The sequence below is a fragment of the Carassius gibelio genome, chromosome A4 (assembly GCF_023724105.1).
Source record: "Carassius gibelio isolate Cgi1373 ecotype wild population from Czech Republic chromosome A4, carGib1.2-hapl.c, whole genome shotgun sequence".
In the NCBI taxonomy this organism is placed as follows: domain Eukaryota; kingdom Metazoa; phylum Chordata; class Actinopteri; order Cypriniformes; family Cyprinidae; genus Carassius; species Carassius gibelio.
In genome coordinates, this window is record NC_068374.1 from 22,283,402 (window position 1) to 22,310,072 (window position 26,671).

At 36.9% G+C, this 26,671-nt stretch overlaps 1 protein-coding gene across 7 annotated transcripts in view; it reads left to right on the forward strand.

Moving 5' to 3' along the window:
• LOC127972966 (membrane-associated guanylate kinase, WW and PDZ domain-containing protein 2) overlaps positions 1-26,671 on the forward strand; it is a 214,713-nt gene that overhangs the window by 71,415 nt on the left and 116,627 nt on the right. The gene's annotated exons all lie outside the window — the stretch shown is intronic.

The window sequence follows — 26,671 nt, forward strand, 5'->3', positions numbered from 1 at the left end:
AGACGCGTGAATAACAGCATGCACACGCTCATGAAAACTTGTGTTTTTTAGCACTGCAGTTTAAAAGAACTGATTTTAGGCCGTTGCAACACAAACAAAAGAGCTATATGCGCACACTGTCTCTGTTTCTGTATGAGAGGAGTGCGTAAGCCGCGCATCAGCTGCTAATAGAGCTTGTGACCATTTTTGCCACTTTATTGGCTTTGAACACTTATATGCATCCAAATGCAAGTATCCTCATAAACACAGTCATTTAGGTCTTAAGGGAATGTAAACAGTTGTGAAAGAAAGCGCAAATGTAACAGTATATTGGATCCGAACTTCACTCTTAAATGGTAAGCTGTCCAATATTCATCCTCTCTGCCATTTATGAAAATCTCTCACTGTTTTTGTAACTAGAATAAGAAGAAAATAAATAAATAATGCTAATGCTAATGATTATGTGTATATATACATAGAAGACTAATTCATTTACAAAATGTATTTCTTATTTATTGTAGTTTTTGCCCTATTGCTTGTAATTTGTTTCTTGTTCTTATTTCATCACTGTCTGTTTATGTACAGTATCTCCAGTGAGCTTGAGTTTTTTTTGTTTTTTTATATTGTTATTTTCTTGTATTAGTTAGATTTTGATGTTGGTGACAAGGATTATGAAAATTCTAATGCATTAAATCTTAATCTCATAAAAAAAACCTTATTAAAACAAAAATAACTATATCAAGATTTATATCGTTATCGAGAAATACAATTTATCAAATTGTGATATAAAATTTTGTCTAGTATGTCTAGTACTTTGATGCAATTAACTAATTAACACATTCTCTGAAATTATTTATTTTAATGTATTATCTAAAAAATATGCTATTTAAGTTTATTATTTAAATGACTATTAAAAAATATACAGTATTTTATGCAGTATTGTAAATAATTAGGCTTTAATTGGAATATTATCAGAAATAATATATAGAAATATATCAGATAGCACAAATAGAAAGTACAGGGTTTATTTATTTATTTATTTATTTATTTTTAGCATTCACTTATTGGGGACATTTTTGTCACTTTAATTGGGAAAATTGTTTTTTAGATTTTCCTGGACCCCTGGTTAAAATCACCTTTAATTTGATCCTCTCTGATCTTTTCCGTAATGTCTTTCTTACTGGTCCAAACCAAAAGACATAAAATAAAAAGCGCCCTTCCATTAAAAAAAGTGTCTCACACGAGCCAAAACAAAACAAAAGATTGGTAAAGAATGTCGGAGTATTTAGATATAAGCCTAGAGTAAACTGGTTTTCCTTTGCTAAAGTAAGGAAACTTTGCTTCTTTTGATCCTGTAAACAAACGTTGGTTTTCACAAGACTCAGCGGCATATGCAACACTGACCACATATGTCATGCTCCCAGAACTGCTTCTGTGTACATCTGTTGGCTCAAACTAGATTAAAGTGATGATTACATTTTGAATATGGATATTTTTCTTACAAAGAATGCATCAATTTGCTACATGAGGCCATTGTTCACCCCCTGGAGCTGTGTGAGACCCTTTTTTTATGGAAGGGCACTTTTTGTTTCATGTCTTGTGGACTGATGCACTTCAACATCCATTGACTGGAACCATAGTGCTTGAAAGACCAAAGACAATTTTTAATATAACTCCGACTGGATTCATCTGAAAGAAGAAAGTCATATACACCTAGGATTTCTCTGAGATGAGAAAAATGCAGCCTAATTTTAATTTTTGGGTGAACTAACCCTTTAAAAAGAAAAACACTTAGTACACGCTAGTCCAGTGGTTCCCAACCTTTTTCAACTCGCGGCCCACACAACCAAACACATATGTTTGCGCGGCCCACTTCAAAAAAATTAACTGACCCCGCTATTGTTGGGTTAATAACTTAGTACTCAGAAGCTAGATTTTAAACTATATTTATTGAATAAACTAGGGCTGTGCGATATGGACAAAAAAAAAAAACTATCGCGAAACATATTTCCAAAAGAAAACCAATCAGAGCTTTATAAAAAAAGTTGTAACATCTCTAGAACAGACATAAGTCAAAATTATCACTATAGTGAAGATGTAAAAAAATGTATAGACTTGTGGCAAAAAAAATTAATAAAAAAAAAATCCTGTATACAAGGACTTTTTTTTCTTTTTTGCCATGCATTGTTCATAGAGCTCATTAATTGTAGCGGTGCCTCAGGTGTTTGCAGTGTGTATACAGTATGTGTATGCGGTCAGCAGTGAGAGCGAATAAATATAACGCGAAAGCACATTAAAATAATGCACGAGTGCGAATCTCTCTGTTCGCAGCAGATTTCCTTTGCTCTGTCACAAAACCGGTCGTGCTTGCTCAGATACACGCTGCTTTGCGAGGAGAGAGTGTGCACACTTAAAACGTGTCTCCTCTCACTTAAACTGCATCCTGTTCACTAACAAATTCACTCTATGCTCGTGTTAGACATGAATTATTTTCGCACGTTTTTATTTCTAGCCTTTTACCGCCGTGAGAACGCTCTGATCCGTCAACATTGGCTCAGAAAAAAGGCGCATCACAGACAGTGTGTGAACCTGGAGTTAGGCATATGCGCACGCTCAAATCGTGATTTTAGGACGTTTTCTTTTAATCGCACAGCCCTAGAATGGACTGGAAATTAACAGAAAATAATTGGAGGCCCACCTGCAATACCACCGCGGCCGAAAACCACTGCGCTAGTCTTTATTTTTTATAAAGAAGTGAAGTTTTATACACAGTATACTTTGTCTTTGAACTCCACCAATGCTTGAAAAGATTTCCCTGAAGCTTTTACTCAAGTGAAGCCCTTGTGTTATGTGTGAGAGCAAGCGAGGGAGTGAAAGAGAGAGAGAGTGATTACTGTCCAGCTGAGAGACTGAACTGTGATTCCATTAGACCAGAGAGTGGCACGTGAGATCCGTACCCAAGAGAAAGAAAAAGGTCTGGAGAATACAGATGAGAGAGAGAGGGATGGACTGACAGAGACTACGGTAAAAAAAATTTGAATGAGGTGTGAGGACCATAGATAAAACATAGCAGATGTCTGATACATTGAACACTTGCAAGAGGAAAAAGACACAAGGAAACTGATAGCTTGAAATAAGAAGTGAAACTGAGGTAGAGAGGAAGTTTGGATAGTTTGAGTTAGTTATTCATATGTAATGCAACTGGACCATTTCAAAAGCTAGTGAGCTGCCTACTTAGAAAACATTTTAAGGGCATTGGATTTGTTCTTGACAAGAAAATAGTTCCAAAAGGTGACCAGCATCATGTTACCTTCTAAGAAACATTTTTTGGGCTATCCCAGAATGCATTGTGAAAATTGTTGAATTTTTATTCCTCCAATATACAGGTGCTTCTAAATAAATTAGAATGTTGTGGAAAAGTTCATTTATTTCACTAATTCAACTCAGATTGTGAAACTGATGTATTAAATAAATGCAATGCACACCGACTGAAGTAGTTTAAGTCTTTGGTTCTTTTAATTATGATGATTTTGGCTCACATTTAACAAAAACCAACCAATTCACGATAGCAACAAATTAGAATATGATGACATGCCAATCAACTCTAAACACCTGGAAAGGTTTTCTGAGCCTTCAAAATGGTCTCTGACAATCATTAATACCCTTCACAAGGAGTGTAAGTCACAAAAGTTCATTGCCAATAAGCTGGCTGTTCACAGAGTGCTGTATCCAAGCATGTTAACAGAAAGTTGAGTTGAATGAAAAAGTGTGGAAGAAAAAGATGCACAACCAACCAAGAGAATCACAGCCTTATGAGGATTGTCAAGCAAACTGGATTCAAGAATTTGAGAGAACTTCACAAGGAATTGACTGAGGCTGGGGTCAAGGCATACAGACGTGTCAAGGAATTTGTGTACAGTTGTCATCAGAGGCATCTTACCTGGGCTAAGGAGTAGAAGAAATGGACTGTTGCCATTGGTCCAAAGGCATTTTTTTTAGATGATAGCAAATGTTCTATTTCATTTGGAAACCAAGGTCCTAGACTGGAGGAAGAGTTGAAAAGCTCAAATCCCAAGATGCTTGAAGTCCAGTGTTAAGTTTTCACAGTCTGTGATGATTTGGGCTTTAATGTCAACTGCTCGTGTTGGTCCTTTGTGTTTTTTGAAAACCAAAGTCACTGCACCAGATTACCAAAAAATCTTAGAGCACTCCATGCTTCCTTCTGCTGACCAGCTTTTTGAAGAGGCTGATTTCATTTTCCAGCAGTATCTGGCACCTGCCCACACTGCCCAAAACACCAAAAGTTGGTTAAATGACCATGGTGTTGGTGTGCTTGACTAGGCAGCAAACTCACCAGACCTGAACCCCATAGGAAATCTATCGGCTATTGTCAAGAGGAAGATGAGAAACAGGAGACCAAACAATGCAGATGAGCTGAAGGCCACTGTCAAAGAAACCTGGGCTTCCATACCACCTCAGCACTGCCACAAACTGATCACCTCCATGCCATGCTGAATTGAGGCAGTAATTAAAGTAAAAGGGGCTGCGAACAAGTATGTCAAAATCGAATAGAAACACAATGAATGATTGCTTGATATTTGGGTACTTGATACTTGATATTGCTTGATATTTGATATTGATTGCTATATATTACATCTGTACATGTACTCACATGTACAGTAAATGAACATACTTTCCAGAGGCCAACAAATCACTAACCTTTTTTTTTTTATTATTGGTTTTATGATGTATTCTAATTTGTTGAGATTGGTGGGTTTTTGTTATATGTGAACCAAAATCATCACAATTAAAAGAACCAAAGACTTAAACTATTTCAGTCTGTGTTCACTGAATTTATGTAATACATATGTTTCACAATTTGAGTTGAATTGCTGAAATAAATGAACTTTTCCTTCGACATTCTAATTTATTGAGAAGCACCTGTGGGTTAATTGATTTTTACTCAGTAATGATGTATTATGAATTTTTATGTGTATTGTTAGATATCTTGTTTTTCGATAATGTCATTTAAATTCACAATATAATTATTTTATATATATATATATATATATATATATATATATATATATATATATATATAAATGGAAAGAGAGATTGATTTTTAAGGTTAGGTTAGGTGTTAATGATTTTCATGTGGTTAGCATAGCATATGCTAACGGAACACTTTATTAAAATCGGTGGTCGGGTTATTTTCTTAGCACAGTGCTAATAGAATCAATTCTTTGATGAATGTGAGGAAGCGCTATTTTGTGTTGATCAAACTGATAATCTCAAAATGCCCAAATATCAAGCAATCATTCATTGTGTTTCTATTCGATTTTTGTTTTGCTAGCTTAGCAACATTTTAATGTCACACTCTATTGGATTAAAGTTCAGGTCTTAATGGAATCAAACTTTAATGTGTAATAGTGCTAATAATCACAAATGCCTATATTTAGGCAGATTATTTGATCAATTATTTTAGATTAGCACCATGCTAACATTGCACACTGTTGGAATCAGTTGTTTAAACATGAGGAGCTCTATTTTGTGTGGCACATACTGTACCATTAATCTCAAAATGTCCAAATATTGCCCAGTTATATGTTGTGTTACTACAGTACTTATTAGTTTCTAATTTTTGATCTTAGCAAAATGGTAACACTACGTTTGAGTTAACTGTGAGGTGCGGCGTTTGATTTACCTGATTAGTGCTATTTCTTTCTGGCTAAGCTGATTATCTTAAAATGCCCAAATATGTTTTACTAATTAGCAACTTATCAACATGTTAGCTATTTTGGAATGTACTGTGAGACATGCATCTATTATGATTCTCACTATTATGTGTGTCATGAGGAGTTGTTGCCTATGTAGAGTGTTCCAAATCAATCACTTGTGAGTATAGAAAAGACCCCCCCCCCCCCCCCCCTTCAAATAATCACATTTTGTTGCTATGCAGCCTGAATAAATGACAGAAACAGTTTTTTTATTAATCCAGTTGTATTTACTCAGTGTAACTTCTAACATTCAAGTGAAAGATATAGCACCGAACAAAATGTGACTGCAAAGCAAATGCAAAGCAACAAAATGTGATTATTTTAAAGGGGGGTGATTCTTTTCTATAACCACCGTACATTTTCTCATGAGATGAGGTTATCAAGTTTGGTTTGGATCTTGCCTTGCCTATGTAGACAGTAGACAGCCAGGAATCTTACTAGATTTTGGAGTTTATATTTCACTGAATATTAAAACTGCAGAATTGAGTTTGTGTATGAGAGAAAATAAAACTCACTCCAGAGAAAGGTGAGGATGTGTCGTTGCCATCACATTATCATGCACGTGATTGGCTGCTTGATGAGTAATGACAGTAATGCTCATAATCACAGAACTGTTTCATGAATTATGGAGCAGATCTATTACAGCTTAGGGTGCCATGACAGGTTACTCCTGCCACACACACACACACAGGGGAGAGACAGGGTGACATTAGAAGTTGTTATTGCTGACATTGAACCTCTCCGGATATGATACGTGAGACACTGTTAAAAATGGGGGATGCAGTGTCCTCTAATGTGTAGACCCAGACATACTGGCCTTTCTAAAAATCACTGTGCATGTTGTCATTCTTCTATTTCTTTTTCTCTTTATCCACTCCTCATTTCCTGGAAATTCTGTCATTTACTCACCCTCATGTCAGTCAGTTCAAACCCTGAATTCTTTTGTAGATCGCAAAAGCAAGTGTTTTGAATAATGTTCACGCTGCTCTTTTCCATGCAATGAATGCATATAGTGACCAGGGACCGTAAAGCTCCAATAAAAGACAAAAAAAAAAAAACACACAAAAAAAAAAAAAACACATGGGTGAGGAAATGATGACAGACTTTTCATTTTGTGAAATATTGTTGATTTTTTTTTTAAGGGTGGTTTTTGTCAGCAACAGGATCTCACTGTGTAGTCTGCAAATCCAGAATACTTGAGAGAACATTTGAAAGTCTCGTAACAAGACTGAAGCAGGTCTCATTTTCATTTCTGAACACTGAAATGTGGATCAGGTTTTTCCAAAGCACCTGCCACCGCAAACAGTCTGACACATTTTCAGAGAAAAACCGTGTACCTGAAAAACTGAGAGAGTTCTCTATAACTCCCTTTTTACAGAGCAAACCTTGAAATCCAAAGATTTGATTTTAAACAAGATACTGGACCACAAAAGCCTGAAATCTCATTTTCAGAACTCTTGAATCGAATATTTGATGACTGAAGAAGTGGTTTCATCATTCCAGTTATCAAAAATTGATATAAGATTTAACTACACTATATATCTTCCAAGACACTGCCAGCATTTTCTTTCAGAAAATAATCATTGCACTTTTAAAGGGAAAATTATAACAACCATTGCTTGAATTGGATTTAATTATATTTGTCGTGGATGTGGAGGATCTGGTTATTTCAGGTCAACATATAATCAATATTGACCCAAATAACTTTAATACACATTCCTGGTCTTATCAGTTCTTTATAACAAAATGAATAACTTGCTTCTCTCCTGAATGTCTTTGCTTTTAGACTGACATCATCTGTGTAACTGTTGGTAATGTTGCACACACTGCCTCACTGAAAAAATCACATGGGTTTTCTGTGACAATAAGTATTTTGTGTCTCTTTTCTAGTACAAATATCTAAACACTCTTAAAACAAGATACATTAAAGACGTGTTTTTTTGTTTTTATTAGGCCTACATCATTAGTAATATTCTTGTTAGATGCATAGCCTAAATCTAAACAATTCTAGCTATACTTACTGTGGTTTATGCTTAATACAAAGATAAACAGTTTGCCGATGGTGAGACAAATAAAATGTATTCAAAATATGTTCTCAGAAAACTTCTTATGCAGTTTTGCTTCTCAAGTAAATTGATCTTGTTTCAAAGATGTTTAAATATTTGTACTGGAAAACATGACAGAAATACTGATTAAATCTGACTTTTGAGTTTTCTCTTTTCTTTGGAACACAAAAGCAAGTATGTCAAGGTTTTCGGCAAATGAAAACACATTTGGCTCACACAAAGGTGTTGTTTGAACCACATTTTTATATATATATATATATATATATATATGCAATTTATTTATTTATTTGACATTGACAGCCCTTGGTCCACTTTCCCTTTTGTTATATGGAAAAGATCAGCTCAGACATTCTGTGAAGTTTCTCTTTTTGTGCCTTACAGAAGAAACAGAGCTGTTTTTGAAAGAAGTATTTTATGTTTACCAAGGCGATATTTATTTGATAAAAAAAAACAGTAAAATAGTCATACTGTGAAACTTAAATTAACATTTTATTTATTTATTTTTAAATAGTTACAATTTTATTTATTCCTGTTTGTGTGTGTGTGTGTGTGTGTGTGTGTGTGTGTGTGTGTGCGTGCGTGTGTGTGTGTGTGTGTTGTATATATCTACTCATCATTTATAAGTCTTCTCATTGTTTAATTTCTTGGTTATAATTTCTTTAATGGGTGTTTTGGTTATTCTTTTCATTCTCTCCATCTGACTCTCTGTATGTCAGTCTCTCTCTTATATAGCTCTTTCTAGTCTTCCACTCTTTTTGGCCTGTCTTTCTGTCTCAGTTGTTGTACTTAAGCGCCATGATGAGAGCTTTGACTAGGTTTCCATGGTAACTGCCGTCTCCCACCCCCCCGCAGTCTGCGTCAGACTAGTGACGTCTAGTCCTCCCCTCCACCTCATTCCTTAATCCTGTCCTCCATCCTTGACATGAATGAATACACAGGAAGGCAGGAAATGGGGCTGCTGTTGTGGAGCTCTTATGAAACGGGGTTATAATTGGCCAGGTTGCACATGCATTGTGTGCTTTGATTGGAGGATGGGACTCTGCTGAGAGCTCTTGGCCAGAGATGAAGAAGCATTTAACTGCAGATGAGGTCAGTGAGGAAAGCGCTATGGAATAAGACCAGAGACAAGTGTGTATGTTTGTGTTTAAGTTTGTGGACTCCTAAGGGGTCATTTGTCTTGTGTTTCTGTTGTACAGCTGATGCCACATGGCGAACATCCAGATAGAGATGCATTAGAGCAGATGCACTCAAAACACACTTCAGAGAATGAATCCCTTCTCTGAGTTTTTTTTATCTTTCATCTGTTTTCTGCACTCAGATTTGTGAGTGATTCACATGAAATCTTGTCCTGTAAAAAAAAAAAAAAAGTTGTAAAGAATGTGTTAGGGCTGTCAATCTATTAAATAGTTTAATCAAAATAATTATGCTGAATAATTAAATAAATTGCATATATATATATATATATATATATATATATATATATATATATATATATATATATATATATATATAAACATCATATTTTGTGTTGCCTCAATTTATTTTGAATTAGCATTAATTTGGTTTGTTGTGATGTTTAAATGTTTGTTTGTTTTGTTTTATTTTGCTATGAAATGAAATTGCTGTTATTATTTTTATCCTAATATTAATATTTTGGATTTAGCTAAAATATTTTGAATAAGCTGTTTAAAAAAGAAAAAAATAATATAGTTGAGTATTTTTGTCATTTTTTATATTTTTGTTTATTTATATTGTTATTTATATTATTTTATATAGCTTTAACTTAGCTTTAATTTAATGTTTTAGTTTTTTTAGCATTTAATTTAGTTTTAGTAATTTTAGAATATCAGCTAAACTTATTTAATTTCAGTCAGTTGCCTGGCAACATTTTTTAAAACGTTTTTTTAAAGCCTATAATTTTGAATCGAATAATTATATATTTTATTTCAGAATTATTAAAATAATCAAAACAATATTTTTTACCATGCTCATACACGTCAAAGTATCTCAGTTTCTTACCGGTTTAAAGCTGAAGTCTCTTTTCCCTGTTCCAGCTGGACTGTCTTGTATTAAAGGTGTCCCGCTCCATTAACAGTCCTTGTGTAGGCTGATGGAGCCAGAGGACAGAGAGTTATGGAAGAGAAAGGTCTAGAAGAATGGCAGCATGTCAAATGGTGTAAGAAATAGATCATACTTTTTCATACCCCAAACAATCTCATCTTCCATTTTCATCTGTTGCAACTTACTTTCTTAATACTACTGACACTGGACAGGTTTTTGTTTTTGTTTTTGTTTTGTTTTTTCTAATAGCATTAGCATATGATCAGTTACAAATTAGCATACACCATTACAAACAAAATGAGTCATATCTTCCACCCTTTTTCCTGGAAGAGAAAGAGCGTTTGAGTGTGTTAAAAGTTTATTTTGTCAACTTTTAGAGTATGTTAGCACATAGATTAGCCTCAAGGCTCACACTGGACTGAAAGCCGCAAAACTCTGGTTTTGATTTCATGCGGTTTAGGAATTATCCTAGTATTCCTGTCCTAGGCATCATTACAGATCTTCTAAACTCTCTTTAATGTGCTCGTATACGTCTCATCTGTTGTGGTAGTAACCCTTTCACTTTTTTAAGCTGGTTTTGTGGATGAGGTCTAATCTGTCGACAGTGATGTCTAATTCTGACATACTCTCTGGCTTTCTGAAGTCTGTGTGGCACAGCTGCAGTCAGTGTCGAATGCAAACCACACTCAGCGAGCCAATTATAATCTCCTTATCTCCAGAGCACAACACGAGCCATCCTGGAGTAAACACACACACACACACACACACACACACACACACAGCAGATCCTCCATGATCCCTTAGAACTTGTACCTCAAATAGCCTTTCATATTGAAAACCTTCAAACAACACTTTCCTGTAGTTATGTGTCTAATTTTTTTTTTTTTTTTTTTATGTCCTTGATTTTTTGTTCTTTGCTGATACTTCCGTTCCAGAGCTTAACAATAACTTTCGAAGACTGTCTTGAACTTACGGACCTGTTTTTTTTTTTTTTTTTTTTTTTTTTTTTCAGTCATGCAAAAGCTTCTTCGACCTGTTTTTTTTTTTGGAGTCCTGAATTAAAATTGATTGGAGGTCTATTGTATAGCTTTAAATATGATTAAATATGTCCGTTTTAGGGATGGGCATTTTGGGAAATTTCTCATTTCGATCATCGATAGGTTTCAAAAACGATTAATCGATTAATCGGGGGGGGGGGGGGGGGGCGGTGGTCATGGCCATGGTCATAATGTAAATAATGAAAAAATCTGAAGATTATTATGAAAATGAAAAAATAAAAATCTGACATGAAAATCTGTCTATGAAAACATGAACACATGATTAGGACAGGTTAGATTATGATTACAATGAAGCAATGTTATTAATAAAGGAGCAAGAAATATCTGCCTGAGGTGAAGAGTATACCAATAAACGGAAGCTAATTCTATGACACATCCTATGATAAATCAGATAACTGAGATGCATATCAGACGTAACATTACAACTTGTATCAGCACAATAGGATGCTAAGTTATGCGTTAGAGGGAGAGAGAGAGACAGAGAGAGAGAGAGAGAGAGAGAGCGTGAGCTCCCGCTGATGCGTTTTCATGACAGCGCGCGGAAAGATGGGCAAGGACAGATTTTACTATAGATTCCTATAAAGTTCTCATGATAAATGTATGGCAGATTTGTCATTTGTGCTATATTTTCATCTACGCTATTAAGTGTAATAGTTGTAATTAAGCTGTATTTTTAAGTTAAGTTTTATTTTCCATAAACCACATGCGTGTTTTCGAAGCCATATGAACTGAATTATGGCCACAAATATGACGAAAAAAAAGGCTTGGCTGCATTATTATAACATCAGTAATACAATAATAACAATAATAATAGAAAAATAAAACATTTAAGAGCAATATCATTACCGTGCATATATGAGCATGAAACGAATCGCTGATATGCAGCGAATTAATCAGACATAGACTAGCTCTTGCAACTTTTATCTGAAAAAAAATATCAAAATTGCGGATGCAGATGTGAACTTGACCGAAAGTGTAACTTGGATTGTGCTTTACAAACACAAAAGTACAATAAATTCACATTAGTGTCACTATCGTTATTTTGTTATGTATTCTAATATTTAATTAATATTTTGTATTCAATTTGCTCTTTCTGATAAACCAAAATATTATTTAAATATTATTTAACAGCATGGAAATCATTGATTATTGCTAAATAATTGAATAAGATTTAAAATATATTTAAGATAAAAACTATGACAAACAAATAATTTTCGTCATCTCTACGAATATGTTTAATGTAATTAGGCTACAAATATATCCAGTGCATTTTTATTTTATAAAGACTTTTATAAATTTCATTATTTGTCTGTGATTTAAAAATTAACACACAAAGATACTTTTTCTTTTTTTGCTACTTTATTCAAACTGCATTTTTTTTAACAAAACATTGTCTTCCAGTATAACTTTAGCAGCATATTTGAACCAGCGGTGAAACGTAGTTTTTAAAAAAATAAAGAAAAAAGTTCACCAAGTTTAACCAAACAGCTATTATGAGGTATAAAACAGAGACCAAATAGCCTAGATATTTTAACTATGGCTAAAGCTCAAAACTAAAATAATAATATTATTTTAAAAAAGATGGATATTATATTTACCACGACCGGTGAAACATTCAAATGTCTATTCAAAAACATAAGGCGGTCTACGTGCTCAGATGAGAGCCGAGTGCGCAGCCTGTTCACATTTAGAGGAATAAATTCGCTCCTCTGGAACAGATGTTGCAGGAACAGCCAGGTAGGCTACCACTGGACAAGTAAACCTTCTCTCTCCCTGAAACTAATGGGCAGCAAATCTTTCACCACCATTTCAGGGAATAGCTTTGTCGTCTTCTTGGTTCTGCCTGCGTTGCATTTAGGTCTTAAGACAAGTGATTCAATGCTCGTCTGAGTTCCGCTCTGTTATCGCCAGATATTTTATGTACACATTTTAGATGATAGCGGATTATATTTGTTGTATGTGTGTGACAGCTTGGCGCTGCACAGCTTACCCTGGACTGTATTTTCATCGTTCTTCTCAAAGGGAAGCCAGTCATCACTTACGTGACTCTGAGGCCATGATTAGCTGTCTTCTAACGTCTTTTGAGGCATAAAGTGGGAAGCTAACCAATCAGAGATCAGGGCGCTGCCCAACGTGCTGCCATAACCAATAAAAATAATAATAATAATTTCGATCATCGTTTATGTGATCGATCATCGCTGTCGCAGTCGAGTACTCGAGTACTCGATCACTGTTGCACATCCCTAGTCCGTTTGTCTCAAATGTTTCTCTAAAAACAATGAGATGATATACAGTATAATGAACTTGGCTAGTATAAAATCTGGTCATGATAAGAATCTTGAGAGATGGAGATTTATGTTTGTTTTTCCATCTGTATTTATATGTTTAATAATTTGTACCTGTATTCATTTGTTTATCATTTAATTGTATAGCTCATTGCTAGTAGAAACAATTGTGATAAATGTGTTTTTATTTGTGCTTTTAATATTAGGTTACCTATTAATGTTAGGTTGGTTTCTTTCAATTCAGACTTTGTCAAGGCATTTTTGGTGAGAAATTAATACTTTTTTTCAGCAAGGATGCCTAAAATTGATTAAAAGTGATAGTAAAGAGGTTTCTAAATATTAAACAGCACAACTGTTTTCTACATTTATAAAAACAATGAGAGGAAATGTTTCTGGAGCAAGCATATTAGACTGATTTCTGAAGAATCATGTGACACTGAAAACTGAAGATATGATGCTGCAAAATCAGCTTTGCATCACAGGAATAAATTACATTTTTAAATATATTTGAATAGAAAAATAAATATTTGTGTTTGCATTGGGCTCAGATTAAAAGAGTCAGATTCCAAATTATACTTTTCTACCAACAGTGTATTTAATTTGGGTGGGTTCTGAGAGGGTCCACAAGCCGCCAGCCACGCACCATTTAATTTCAGTGGACATCATTTCAGAGGAAATGGGCAGGATGTGACTTTAAGTAACGTAATGACATGACAACTTGGATATTCTCTAAGGAATTTTCTGCTTTCAAAGTCACTAAAATCTTCCCGAAACTTCAAGGTGTTCCAGGTCCTAATTTGAAGTCAGTCCAAAGCATGCACTGCAGTGCCAAATTTCAGATGTATGCAAATTGTTTTGTCCCTTGTGATTTCCAACTGTCAGTATGTGGCGATTGTGTAGAGAGTATCAAGTGTACATTTATAGACCGTAGACATTTTGAGTATATTTGCAATGGCTTTAATCCATCTAAGAGTGATTTGCAGGGAGAGGGACGTTAGCATGGAGATGGAGAAAACACTCCTCTGCATTAATATTCATAAAGCAATGCATTCTGGCTGAGGAGAAATGGCGCACTTTCAAACAAACACAAGCCCCGTCCATTATTCAGAGACATTGGACCTGTGCTTATGCACTTGCACAATCACAACTAACAAACACGCATTTATGCTTGTCTCCTCTCGGGAATAAGAGAGAAAACTAAGAATTTATTTGGAGAAGGCCATGAGTGGGACTACAGAACTAATGTGAGCTCTGCCAGTGTGTCAAGAAATGTCAATGTACTGAGGGACTGATTTAAACAGCTTGACGCTCCAACAGTTGTTCTGAGCCCGAGATGTTCATTTTTTCAAGATGAATTAGAGAATAAACGTGGCAAATACTCATTAATAATAGTTATTAATAATAATATTAGGATCATAATTAAATAAATAAGATTTTGTGTAAAGACAGAATAAGTTGACCATGACCATTTTTGAAATTTTGACATTCATTTTTAATGAGGATTAAGCTGTATTCTCTATGTCAGCACCCATTTTGGTGTTCGCATTAAATCAAAATTACAAAAGTGATTTTATAGGCATTGAAAACATTTTAAATGCAAGTAAAGTATCTGATTTAATGTTTCGAATAACTTTTGTGAAAATAAAATGTCATTGGGGGATTCTGCACTCAAAGTACCCAGCCTGATAATGTCATTTATGCTGGCAAACAGAATGTATATGTAATGATACAGAATAATTCTAAAAAACATTGCAATACCGAAATTATCTTTCTAGACAAAGCGTCATTCAGAGTAACAAACTTATTAAAATATAAAACAATGTGTGATCATAAGTAGTTTTTTTTTTTCTTAAGTCACTGGGTTATATTGTAGCAATAACTAAATAAAACATTGTATGGGGCAAATCGATTTTGTTTTTGTGCCTAAAATCGTTAGGATATTAAGTAAAGATCATGTTCCATGAAGATATTTTGTAAATTTCCTATGTAAATATACAAAAACTAAATTCTTGATTTGTAATATGCATTGCTAAGAATTCATTTGGACAACTTTAAAGAAAGTTTTCTCAGTATTTAGATTTTTTTGCACCCTCATATTGCACATTTTCAAATAGATGTATCTAATTCAAATATTATTACAATCCATACATCAATGGAAATCTTATTTATTCAGCTTTTTTTGTCCAGGGTCACATATATGTAATTGTCACTTGCTTTAAAAACTCCATCCTGAAGACTGGCAAAATATAAATATATAAAAATGTAATATTAATTAATTAGTATTTTTTGGGCTGCACTGTGATCCTTTAAAGAGCTAGCTCCTGAATTCCTTTAGCTCCGTTGGTAGAGCATTGCACTATCAAGCGCAAGGTTGGGGGTTTGATTCCCCGGAAACACATGATCTGTAAAAATGCATAGCCTGAATGCACTGTAAGTCACTTTGGATAAAAGCGTCTGCTAAATGCAGAAATTTATTTAATTTAATTTAGATAGTTCACCCAAAAATTTAAATTCTGTCATCATTTACTCATACTCATATAATTCCAAACCTGTATGAGTTGCTTTCTTTTGTTGAACATAAAAGAATATATTATGAAGATTGCTGGTAATCAAACAGTTGGTATTTACTTTGTTTATCTAAATGACGACACTAACACTTAAATTATTTTTTTGTTTGTTTTTATTAAAAATAAAAACATATCAATAATTGATATTGTTATAAATACATCATAAAAATAAAATAAAAATCACAGTCTCATTGTTGCCCCAAAGAGACGTTTTGTTACATATTGCTAACTTCTAGGGACAAATTTGTCCCTAAAGTATAGCTAAGCAACCCACCCACCCACACACACACACACACACACACAAACACACATTTCTGCATGAGAGTACAGCTCAGAGCCAGTGACTCATTGAGCTACAAAACCCAAATCAATTTACAACCCCACAGCACTTTATTATACCCTTTGATTTCACTGCCAAAACCTGGTGAGATGTGTGGAACTGGAGTGAAAAAGCTAAGAGGGGAGGCATAGGGTCAAAAGGAAGATACATGAACCAGTCATGAAGTTTGGAAGAAGAGAGCAGGAAAGGAAGTGAGGAAGTTGGAGGGTGGTCCGTCCCTTTCGTCTTTCTTTAGCTTTCTGAAAGCATGACTCAGAACTCAAGAGGCTGTTGGGCTTTAGCGAGTGTGGCTACTATAACGTCTCTGACGGCACCCACAGGAAGAAAATGACAGGACCAGGAAAATGCGGAGATGGAGGACATCAGCAAGCCAGCTGAGCATATGTAAGGTGGAAGGAAGTGCTTTGATTGTCCATGAGAACGTCCGTTCCCACAAAACAGACTGAGACAGCTTTGATTCCTTCATCACTTTGATTAGTTGTTGTGATTTCTGTCGAATATGATACAGGATTGATTCAATTCTTGCTTGCAAATCATAGTTAAACCTTCTTGTGACCTCATCTAACCAGCAATCTCACCGCCACAATACTAGCGTGTCGTGAGAGGCTGTCAGAGCATTGTGGGGTGATGAAACACTTTTTGTAATCTTTTGCTGTGTGCTTCCTGTTCCTGGTTGTTTTACAGTAAATCATTTGAAAAATCAACAGTTGTTATGTTTTTGAGATATGACGAGTCAGCTGCCTCCTCCCTGATTATCATCGGCACCCCGTCCTAAATCGCCGCACTTCACCAGGCTCCCGACAGGAGTGGGTGTGTGAGTGTGCGTATTTTCCTCTGTTTTTTGCATGTAATGCAAAGAAATGTCATTTTAATCACTGTAATCCTGCTTTGAAAAGCATCCTATCCATAAATAAATATTTGAATCTTTTTGAAATTTTGTTTTTCAATGTTACAGTGTTTTACTGTCATGCAGATGAATTCTAATTAATGTGTATATAATGTGCATTTATATGATCTGAGTAAGATAATAATAAAAAAAAAAATAGGCAGAAAAAGTAGTCTCAATGTCATTTTACTGTATTTGTCATTTAAGCCGTGTTTCCACAGCAGGAACTTTACCCAGGAACTAGGGACTTTGGCCTGGTACTTGGTGTGTTTCCACCGCAGGAACCAGGAACTAAATAAAGTTCCGGGTAAAAAAAATGCGCCTCAGAAAGTCCCTGCTGGCGAGGTGGTACTTTTTCAAAGTTCCGGAACTTTCGGGGGCGGGACTTTGGCGCTAAACATCCTGATTGGTTGAGTTCACGCAGCATTGGTTGAGTTCAACCACCATTTATTCGGATCAACATTTTCAAAATATTACTGTTATTGTGTCATGAAATGTTATTTTAAAAGTATTTCAGGCGAGAATGTAGTTGTTTAAAACTCAAATCTGTTGTTTATTTATAAAGACAGCGTCTATTTAAAAATGTGTTTCGCCGATCTCTGCGACGGTGAGCTCCACTCGATCAGCGGGAGCTCAGTCCTCATGTATCCGCAGAGAGCAGCCTCTCCTGGGATAGACCTTCTGATACGTGCCGCTGGCTCTGATGTGTCTTTAGTGGTTAAACATAAAATATAATTCACCTGCAGGGTAAATCTAACAGGTTTTCTTTGGTCTGTATTCAATTTATCTATATTTTAAAATGAAAATAAAAAGGCAAATTTATATAATATTTCGTTTCATTGTAATGGCTGCATATACACATATCCCTGAACTAAGTACATTTCTGCAGCTGTTATTATGCTTAAATGAAAACCAAAGGAGGCAGTGGTATTTGATATCCTATTTCGTTTTATTGTAAATATACAGTAAGGAAAATTGCAGTAGCCAAGACGAGCTAACTGAAGTTATCAAGTACGCTGCTGTTTATAGATTTACCTGACTTGCATCGTCTCGGACATCACACTCCCCAGTCGAATGCACAAAGTCTGAACTAACTACCGACGATGCACGTCCAAAATCAGCATACTTTTTTTTTTTTTTTTAATCAGAGGTACTTTGTATTGAGAAACGCGCGCGGACCTACGTCACCAGTCATTTGCCTAATCTTCCAGGTACTTTAAACCGCGGTGGAAACGCAGAAAGCAACAGGTCTGGGGGGCAAAAAGTTCCTGGGAAAAAAAGTTCCTGGGAAAAATGTTCCGGGTAATTTCGGTGGAAACGCGGCAAATGTCTGCTTGCTTAAAAAAAACATCTACCTGATCTAAGGTATCATTTCTGGCTTTAGGGTTAGGAGGTTTGTTCAGATTCTTAACTCTTACATCAAAAGTTCCAAGTTTTTTGTCTGCGTTTTTGTATGGGATCTGCCTGTAATTTTCTAAAAGAGTGTGACTAAAGATGTGGACTTATTAAAGAATAGCCCTCAATATTAATTGAAACTTACCCGACAAACAGTGCCATTGCGGCTCAAGTGATTTCAGTTACCTGAGGGCTGTATTGATATTCATAAGCTCTGAGGAAACTCTGCTTATGAGAAGGTGGTAAAGAGAGGCCTGCTCTGTGAATGAATGTCAGGCACTTAAAAGTTAGCTCAGTGACTTTAAGACTTAGAGGACAGGCTTGTGATGAATATGAATGATGGCGAGGCAAAGAAAACATCCTAAAGCACCTAAGAACAGAATCTTTTATCTCCTTGCTTCTGAGAAGGTAGTCTCAAACTCAAGACCATGCACAAGACGAGTTCAAAGACCCTCTGATGCTTACTGCACAAAAAAAAAAAAAAAAAAAAGTAACAAGCTCTAATCCAATTGGCTGGTTCCTACAAAGTTGTCAAGAGTGATTATATGCAGGGCTGTTGCAAGCATAATGTGAGTGCAAGCCTAACAGTGCGAGCCAATGTCAAAATTATTGAGAGGGCCATTCAAATCAAAGAAAATGGGCTTTACTATTTACAGAAGATAAGTGCGAATCCCAGCACAATGCTTCAGTTTTAACAGGGAAAGAGTTCTAAGTAAGACATAGACTTTGTTGTCAAATGTTGGCATTTTGCATTGAAAGTGCAATTTACATGATTCATGCAATTCATAATTTAATGTTATGAGACAATAAACATTAATAGAGCCGTTTCAGCCTATAAGACGTGATTAAGAATTAATTTTTCAATTTTTTAAACAAAATATTATAAGCAAATAGTTAAATAGTTCAATTATTATTTAAACGTGTTTTTTTTTTCTTTATTCCCTTACAGTCCATTCCTTTTAAGGCCGGGACCTTGGTTAAATCAGAATCCCTTTGTAAAATTCCATGAGCACAAGGCCCTGTGCAGTCATACTCTTCACTGAGCCACAGCAATGGTTCTGTCTGCACATTTTTTTTTTTTGAGTTCACCTGGAAAATGTTTACCAGATGACAAAAAAAGCATTTGAAATATCAGAATTTCCTTTTGTTTTCATGACAGGAAACAGATTCGCTGTCCAAATCTCATACTAGTACCATTTTAAATTTTAACTACCAATTCAGTAATAAATATTATTTCCCAGACTGCACAGACTTATGCTTACCATCTCACAAATGTATTTTGTTTATATATTGGTAATAATAAAAAAATACAAATAAAGATGTAGTTTGTAATGCTCTCTTTTCATAATCTAATCAATTCCCCATTGTTATATTTTAACGTCTAGATTCAGGTGTATGCAGAGCAGACATCTTTGAGTGTGTGGATCAACAGAAAGAGTGAATGGGCTCATGCTGAGTGTATTCTGTGTGAGAGAGTATGTACTTGTGGGAGGAGTGGATGTGTTAGTGGATCGTAGCGTAAGTAAATTAAAGTGTATGATGTTTTGCTTAAGAGGGTTGTTGGCTAAGACTAGGTTACTTACACTTAGGATGTCGAATGAGCACCACTGAGGCACAGCGCTGCATGTTTTTTACAGTGTTTTTCATGTTGTGGCCCATTTACGGCATTGTTGAATGGGCAGAACTGTGTGGAATCAGCTTGAGGAAAGAACATTTATGCAGCAGTTCTTTGAAGCACTATCTGGAAAATAAACAAAGGAGGGTTAACAAAGGAGAAAATAGATTGCGTTAGTAAAGATAACATTCCATGTTGTCATCACACTTGATGAGATGATGCCAAATCAAAGAGGTTTTGCTGGACGCTGGTCTCAAAAATTTGATTATGATATCAGCTTGGTCTGCATGTCACGGGTGTCTTGCCGTGCAAAGCATGCAATTATTTCACATTGCTTAACATTGTTCAGTTGTTATTTTAAATGTAAAACATCTTAATCAAGACGTCTCTTCATTTATCAATGTAGGCTTGTATAGATGCATAAATACATTTTTAAAAACTTAAATATGTAATTACAAACCCGATTCCAAAAAAGTTGGGACACTGTACAAATTGTGAATAAAAAAAGAATGCAATGTGGAAGTTTCAAATTTCAAAATTTTATTCAGAATACAACATAGATGACATATCCAATGTTTAAACTGAGAAAATGTATAATTTTAAGGGGAAAATAAGTTGATTTTAAATTTTATGGCACCAACGCATCTCAAAAAAGTTGGGACAAGGCCATGTTTACCACTGTGTGGCATCCCCTCTTCTTTTTATAACAGTCTGCAAACATCTGGGGACTGAGGAGACAAGTTGCTCAAGTTTAGGAATAGGAATGTTGTCCCATTCTTGTCTAATACAGGCTTCGAATTGCTCAACTGTCTTAGGTCTTCTTTGTTGCATGTTAACATGATATTAGATATTTAGCTTCTTTTTTGACCTACACGTATAGAGTTTTAGTCAGCAATGGCGAATGGGACGCTGGATTGTGTTCACCGATGTTTTCTGAGCAATGTATTCCTGAGCAAATGTTGTGATTTCCATTACAGTAGCATTCCTGTATGTGATGCAGTGCCGTCTATGGGCCCGAAGATCACGGGCATCCAGTATGGTCCAGTCCGGCCTTGACCCTTACACACAGAGATTGTTCCAGATTCTCTGAATCTTTGGATGATATTATGCACTGTAGATAATGATAACTTCAAACTCTTTGCAGTTTTTCTCTGAGAAACTCCTATTTATTGCCGCAGCATTGGGGGAATTGGTGATCCTCTGCCCATCTTGACTTCTGAGAGACACTGCCACTCTGAGAGGCTCTTTTTATACCCAATCATGTTGCCAATTGACCTAATAAGTTGCAAATTGGTCCTCCAGCTGTTCCTTATATGTACATTTAACTTTTCCAGCCTCTTATTGCTACCTGTCCCAGCTTTTTTGGAATGTGTAGCTCTCATGAAATCCAAAATGAGACTATATTTGGCATGACATTTCAAAATTTCTCACTTTCAACGTTTTATATGTTATATATATATAAATGTCCCCTACCCCCGGGGCCGCGGACCAGTACCGGTCCTTGCATCATTTGGTAACGGGGCTGCACAAGAAAGAATAAATATCTTTCATTAAAGCTGCATTCGGTAACTTTTGGCGCTCGCGTCTGGTGGAAGAACATTGTAGCCGGAGCTACTTCGCTCTGTTTACATCTATGGCGAGTCATGCCGGTACTGTGCTACTCTGTAGCATTGCCGACCCCAACCAGACTAAAATAATCCAAATATAAACATTTATTATAGGTGTACCATAGTGATTCAGGATAAGACAAAAACACGGTTTGGAAAATGGATTCATGATGTACTCGCTCATTATATATTATTCATGTTATTCATGCAATGTTATGAGGACACTGCTAATGAAGTTGCATACGAATACACAGTGTCTTCATGTTTATTATTATATTTACAATATACCACAGTTTTTATGCCAGTCAATTTGTCCACAGCAAAGTCGATTGAATGAACGGTTCTGACATAATATAAAAAATCCAAACAGACAGACACACAGAGATTCCTGCCTTTATTAGAGAAAATTATATGTTCAGCCCCCTCCCTACGAAGCTTTGAATATTTAGTGTTGATTACTATCGAAGCTTCTGAGCTCAAAAAATGGTATTCGGACCAGTCCTAGAGTCTCAATATTGATACTTGTGAAGTATTTTTTGCCATAACTTTGCCTCAAAATGCAGTCAAGTGAGCTTTTTGTCACTACGTCATGATGTTATACATCAAATGATCAATTATGCATTCTCATCCCTAATCTGCATTATTCTTGCTCTCGATTTTCATTTTGGGTTAACCCACTTTCTTTAAACTGCTGTAAGCATCTGGCAAATGAGCATATTCTGATACAATGGCCTCTGCCTCCAATTAAATAATTTCCTACTGAAGATTTACTGGGGCAAGAGATAAGAGGAAAAGAGCGAGTTGGAGGTCAATATCTGGACAATGAACAATAACAAATGATTGAGGTTATTCAGTCAGGACTTGGTGTGGACTTTGCGCTTTGAGGAATACTTTCAGCTGTTTCTCAAACCTGTCAGTTCACAAACCTCTGCTTGTAAGCACATGAGTGTATGACCACTGAACCGGGCTCTCCATTGTAGCCCGGGAGCCCAGAAAAATTGCATTTCTAATCAAAAGCTGGACAGCTCTGCATCAGTCATAAAGTGTTTTGGTTTTGCCTGTTCACCTTTTCTTTATTGTCTGGGCTGGTTGAGAAAAAATAAGTTAGAAGAATTTAATAATAAGTGTTTTTGTTGTTGTTGTTGTTCAAATTATGCTTATGAGTTTTGCCTATCAGACAATGAAAAAAAAATCCCATATGCTTACAGTTAATGAGGGAACCAAGCCATATCTAAGGGCAAGAATATCATAGCACTTCGAGTGGCCACCTAGCAACTGTCCAGAACACTCTAGAAACCACAAAGTAATACGCTAACAACCATTTTGAACTCAACACAATAGGCCCCAAAGTTTTTTTTTATTTATTTATTTTTTTCAATGCTACAGAACCTTATATTGAATAGTTCTTAAAAAAAATTGCTAATGTGAAGTAAATGTTCAACTGCATCTCATGAGAAAAAATTAGCTATTTTGCAAGCTATTTCAAATGATTTTGAATGATTTGATTCTCATAAAAATTTCTAAAATTATAAGTGTTAAGGGCAAACCTATATCCCAACCACAAGTGGGGAGGTAAGCATACCATCATACATATGAGATCATACTGTATGATTTCATACAAATATGCCACCAATTCACTAAATTAAAAAAAAAAAAAAAGTTACAAATCACCATAAGACCGTGATGACATTTTAATGATCTAAAACAGCGGTTCTCAATCCCAGTCCTCGTGCCACCCAGCTCTGCATATTTTGCATTTCTCTCTTTGTTAACACACCTAATTCAGATAATAAGCTCGTTAGAAATGATCTCTGTGCATGAACTGTGTTCCCATTGACATGGTCCCTACACAGTGTCCATTGCTCCCCTAGCGGGGAAATCTGTTGAAGTTTACCTCACTTCCGAACATTCATTCACGGATTTGAACTGTGCAACATCTTCGCACATAGACAAGTGTGACATTATATACCTCTTGTGGCGAGTGGGGCGGGGCCGAGAGACGTGGGAACGAGGAGTGAGGCCAGGTGTAGTGATTGGAGATGAGCTACACCTGCGCCCCACCGCCAGTATCGAGTCCCACGTAGGAGATGGAAGGATATAAAACTGGATCGACTATAGTGAAGGACGAGAGAGGACCAGGCCTGGGACGTTATTTTATGTTTTGGCTTTTATTTGTGCGCGTCAGTCGCCGTGAGGGGCTGACACGCTGTTTTGTGTTTATTTTGAATATTAAAATTATGTTTTGATTGTGCGTCGGTTCCCGCCTCCTTCTTCCCGATGAGTATGGAGATCATATTGTTACAGTGGTGCCGAAGCCCGGGAGAAGGAGGGACGCGCTGCTGAAGATCCCTCGCCGCTGTGGGGAGCAGGCGAGGTATGTGCCACCAGGGACGCTCGAGGCGGTGGGCTGGAGCGAGTTGCCGGCGACGGGCGAGCTCGCTGCCGACCGCCCACGATATGGAGGGGCGGCTGCCGTCCGTGAGGGAGCGGAGGAGTCGGCGCCGTTCGCCAGGGGGCCGGAGCCTGCCGCCTCCGTGACGGAATCCGGAGGGGCAGGGAACGGGGGACTCCTGCCGCTGCCCAAAATCGGAGGAGCCGTCGCCGTCCACCAGGCGGCGGAGGAGTGTCGTGCCGTCCGCCGAGGGCCGTCCAGTGCCACCGCCGGGCACCGCGGAGGAGATCACCCAGCCGGTGGAGGGCCGAGCAGCAGTGCGTCTGGGAACCAGTTTTTTTTTTTTTTTTTTTTTCTCCCCCCTCTCTCGTCCCTGTCGCTCCTCCTTCCATCTCCTTTTCTCTCGCCTCGTCTGTCCTACCCCCAGGTTCCCGCAGGTCCCCATGAGCGGTCCCCCCCGGAGGGAAGGGGGGGGGGGGGGAGTAGAGCGCAGTCTCGAGGGTACCCCCCCGGCCTGCGAGGGGCGATGGGGGTATGTGGCGAGTGGGGCGGGGCCGAGAGGCGTGGGAACGAGGAGTGAGGCCAGGTGAAGTGATTGGAGATGAGCTACACCTGCGCCCCACCGCCGGTATCGAGTCCCACGTAGGAGATGGAAGGATATAAAACTGGATCGACTATAGTGAAGGACGAGAGAGGACCAGGCCTGGGACGTTATTTTATGTTTTGGCTTTTATTTGTGCGCGTCAGTCGCCGTGAGGGGCTGACGCGCTGTTTTGTGTTTATTTTGAATATTAAAATTATGTTTTGATTGTGCGTCGGTTCCCGCCTCCTTCTTCCCGATGAGTATGGAGATCATATTGTAACACCTCTGTAAATACATACAATTTAAATTCACGTCTCGCACCCTTCAATGCACTTTGAATGGAACACATACGTTAGCTTTGAACTGGAATCATAGCAGAATATCCTGTGATGTCCACTTCGCAGGTCATTTACGTTCGAATAGAACAAACGTCTGAAGTGTAGCATTGTGTGGGGGGGTGGGGGGGGGGGGGGTTTGCACCACACACATTGGTCTGTATAGATGTTAAAATTGATCTGTGTTAGGTTTTTTAAATGGATTTCTGCCTTAGCTAATTTGTATGCATGTGTGTGTTTGTTGTAGACTGTTAATTTGATCAGCAGAAGCGCTCGTTCCCCTTGAACGTGGATTTAATTTTAGGGGAATCAGAATTCACTGAAGTTCAAATCCATCTTTTTGTGTGGCTATAAATAGCTGCTTGACTTTCTTTGTCACAATTGGGTCGTAGGAAGTTAAAAATACAAGAATGTCCCAGTAGAGCCGACAGATCAAGTGCCAGACAGTGTGCAGGACGTCAGAGCACTAGAGCTGAATGGAGTGACAGCATTTGTTTAGCTCAGAAAAACAATGCACTTCATTTAGAATGTCACTGGAAGGTCTAGACAGTCTGTATATGGAGTTTATTGCTTCTTTTCATTAGGCTTTCTTTCATAGCTATATAAGAAAGCTTGAGCTTCCTTGACATTTCTGGTTTTGTCGACAAAGTGAAATGTACACATGTGTTGATACATACGTGATTCCGTGAGCACCTATAGGCAAGTGCGCACACATGAACCTCAACATGCTTAGTATTCCATGCCGGTTGTTTCCTGACACTCACGGCTGCCGCAGCCTTTCTCCTAGCGGATTTCCGACTGGCAGAGGCGTCACCATGGAGACAGACATGATGTCAGCCCGGTGGCATTGTTGATTATTGAAGGATTAAGTTTTACTCTCTTTTGACCACAATGTGTGTATATGCAGTGTTTTCTTTGAACTTGGAGTGACGTGTGTGTGTGTGTTGAACAGGTATATGTCCAGTTAAAGAGCAACAAACAGACCAGCTGGTTGTTCAAACACTTGTTTGATGAAATTAACTGGGCATGATACCAACACTGAAAAAAAGGGTGTCCAACCAAACAATAATCCCTCTTTATATTTGCTTATTTATTTATGCATAAGCAAATGTGCTTGTGTTTCAATGCACATTAGAGTGTCATGAAACCTCACATTTCAGCAAGCCCGTGGTTTTGCATAAAGGGAGGGTAGAGAGAACGCAATTCTCAGTGCTCCTTTCATAGCAAAAGGTCACGTGGTGTCATTTAAAATGATGAGACAGTGTCTTCTCATCTGTTAAAGACACTCAGTCTAGTAATTATGAGACAATAACCATGAGAACTATAGTACTTCCGGTTGCACTTAATTTTTTAGTATATGTAGTATACTTACATGTACTTATAGTGTACATACAGTGTATTAATCTATGAAAGTTCTGGTAATGCAAGGTAACTACATGGGGTAGGGTTAGGTTCAGCATTAGTACCTAGTTATTTCATAGTTATTGTAATCAGTATAATAAGTACATAGTATGTACATGGGGAACAGGACTGTAAAATAAAATGCTACAGTTTTTCCTGTGGCATTGATTTAAATATTCCAGGTGCAGTACAAGCAGAAATTTGAAGCTGATAACTGTATAAATCCACTTACAGTACATTATTATTAAAATATTAGGGGGCAGTGTCCAGAGTTTAGCTCTTACCAGCTCCAAGACAAATGTCTGAAAGTTTCTAGAGAGTTTG